The sequence below is a fragment of the Pipra filicauda genome, unplaced genomic scaffold (genome assembly GCF_003945595.2).
Source record: "Pipra filicauda isolate LSUMZ 115617 unplaced genomic scaffold, ASM394559v2 scaffold168_size1973030_pilon, whole genome shotgun sequence".
NCBI lineage: Eukaryota > Metazoa > Chordata > Aves > Passeriformes > Pipridae > Pipra > Pipra filicauda.
Genome location: NW_024104195.1, coordinates 1,843,005 through 1,846,062, shown reverse-complemented (window position 1 = coordinate 1,846,062; position 3,058 = coordinate 1,843,005). Strand labels below are relative to the sequence as shown.

Here is a 3,058-nt window from a genome sequence, read left to right as displayed (position 1 = left end):
ATCAAAGCATTCAAAACATACAAACCATGGGGCATTGTGCAGACAAAATCAAATGGGGTGTCTGGCGCCAGGGAACCCTTCCTAAGCCCTTTCATGAAAGTAGATAGTTACAGTGAAAACAGGATGATGTTCCTGACTAACACCTTAGAAAATCAGGATGATTTATCAAGTGTCTGCAGCATTAAAAAAAGAAACTACCCTCTTAAATCTCTGGCAGTCCCATATTTATGTGAAACTTATCTTTACATGAGACTGTTAAAAACATGGGAATAATAAAAAAGTAGACACTGAAAAGAAATTTTAGGAAAACTAACTAATCAAACATTAATTTATAAAAAATAATAAATTAATTTGTATTAAAAAATAAATTATTTATTAATTTAAACATAATTAAACATTATTTAAACAAATACTGGAATAGCTTTCCAGAGGAGGGAAGCTCATGAACACCTAAAGTTTTTTAACGGAAGACTAGAGACAACTTTTACAAGAGAAACTGTCCAGTAGTTCATATTGAGCACTCACGATAGTCCCTTCAAGACTTAAAATTAAGGACTTTGACAATTCTCACTTTTCTTCACTTTCCATGTAGACATGAAAAGAAAAATTTTTAATTACAGCTGAAGTAGAAATGGCACTTCTTTCTAAAAATATTTTGTATTTAACCGTATTTTTCTGTTTTGCAGTGTATTCGAGCCAAAACTCTCTGTGTTTAATAGAGGGAGATATATGAAAGTCACTTTCCTAGTCACAGGGACCAAGAGAAAACAAATAACTACATACTGAGTGTGTATCTGAGAGAATTTCTATCCCACTATGTTTGAATACCTGTTTGAATATCTAAACTAAGGAGCCAGAGCAAAAAAATCATGGTTATTAACATATTGGTTTTGCCTGAGGCCTCAGCTTCTGCCACTTCTCCTGCTGAAATTCTTCTTTTTCTTTAAATACATCATGAACAGGTCAGAGAATGAATAAGAAAGTTTTTTTTATTATTTGCAGGCATACGGAGGACATTTAGACACTGCTCAGGAGACTTGGGCTCACCTTCTAGTATGACCTTGGTCCATGTGAGGTATAGACTCTGCCTCCCTCCTCCTTATTTTTGACAAAAGGCCAAAACCAGGGTAAGTCACACCACTTTTCTGTAAGACAGTAATGTAGTGAAATATCAGGTGCTTAAGATCTCTATTCATTCACTTAAGTTGCTCAAGTGGTGCATTTGTCCATGATCGGATAGCTGCCTTTTGTATGGATATTCTGTGATTTAATTTCCTTTCCCCTTTCCTCTGAAAGTGTGTGCACAACTGTATGTAGAAAGAGAGTGTGCATATTTCAGTCAGTCCTTCACTGTCAGTGGCTGCTTGTCAAGCTGTCAGTGTCAGAGTGAGTGAGGAATTCTTAGTCCAGGAGGGACATTTTCTAAATGCTTAGCACCACACTAGTGCTGCTGCCTTCTCTTCTATGTTTTCTACATTTTTAGAAACTGTGTGTCTGAATTCCTGTGAAGCAGAGCCAGAAGTGATAAAATTTACCTGAACTACGTTGGCTCCATACAGAAATAGGAGCATTCCAAAGCCTTGCAAATCTACCCCAGTGGTTCCATGTGGAAGCAGCTCTGCAGAACACAAACTAGAGTACAGAACACAAGGACAGGCCAGCCAGGGTTAGACCTTGGAGTATATCAAAACAGGGGTCCATGGAGTGAAAATGGAGCACCACACTTGAGGTCACATATCTCCTCTGGGAAACTGCAGAATCACCTCCAGCTGAAGTGCTGCTGGACCAAAACAGAGTCAGGGGAAGAGAGAAAGATTTTATCCTGTAGTGTATAGCAAAACACCTGCCTTTTTTGGGGTTAAGAGAAAGCCTGGTGTCTCTAACACTCCTTCCTTGCCTCATGAAATAAAGAGTTGGCAAAAGAGGTCTGTGTTTCATCTTCATGTGTATTTGAATTAAGCCATACTGCTTTATGCAATGTGCATCTCCCCATAATGCTTGAATTTTACACAAATGCACAGGTTTTGGGTCTTTTTTTTTTCCTCTGTAGCGTGAGTAGACTATGTGTGACAGCAGCAGGCCAGTAGATTTAAGTACACTTGGAGATGCATAATTTCTACTGCATGGAAATGCTCAATGTACCAGCTGGCGAAAAGGCATAACCCAATGTATCTTGGAGATATTGCAGTACAAATAGATAATATTTTTAAGTGTTTTCAAAAAGCTGAATTCCTAAAGTTAGGTATAACTGTCATCTTCATCTCAAGCTGTTTAAAAACCACTAGCTTTTCCATTTGTTTTTGGACATAATGAAAAATACTCATTTAACTAAAAATTGAATGTATGTTGAGTTTAGTCAAATAAAGGAACAAGCTATTTTCCTTCTGGTTTGCATTCTTTACCATTTTCCAGTGGGACAGAGAGAAAACAACTAAATAATTTATGGGAAAAAACAACTAAATAACATAAAAGGCAGGATTGTCACTGGGGTTGAGTTTTACTAACTACGTGCCCTTGCATGAAGGACTCTCTTATTACCACCCCATTTAATGGCTTCTCCTTACATCTACAGACTACAGACATTTGGTTTTGTTTCTGTAATATCATATTTTGCCATCTGCAAAACAAAATACGCTCCTCACAAGTGTCTCCAGAAGGCAAAGCTACGAAATATGACAGGTTGTGACAGTGGGAAGTGACAAGGATACACTACCTATTGGGAGTTCAAAACCATGAAACCGTGCCAGCTTTCAGAGCACTTTTTGATGCCACACAGCTTTGAAGAAAGCTCAGTCTAATGAGATTTTTATTATAGTTTATGTGTTACACAACCTGAGAGAAACTGCAGGGACTGTGGTTGTCAAGAATTCCTGACATTGAAAACACCTCTGTCCCATCTTACTTCAAGCTCCCTATGTGTGACAAATGGTTTAGTCCACTGTTTGGAGAATGTTTTGGCCTTACAATAGCAAGTTTTCCTGCCAAAATCTGCAGGTAGTGTCTATTATCTATAGGAAAAAAAAATACGGGGCTATAATATAGTTTCTAGACTGGACCT

The 3,058-nt window shown here is 37.7% G+C and overlaps 1 long non-coding RNA gene across 1 annotated transcript; it reads left to right on the top strand.

Moving 5' to 3' along the window:
* The first annotated feature begins 542 nt into the window (after positions 1 to 542).
* Positions 543 to 2,377, top strand: LOC113998734. Its single transcript, XR_003544581.2, has 3 exons — positions 543 to 786; positions 1,003 to 1,127; positions 1,484 to 2,377. It is a non-coding gene; the product is annotated as an uncharacterized LOC113998734 (long non-coding RNA).
* The last annotated feature ends 681 nt before the right edge of the window (positions 2,378 to 3,058 follow it).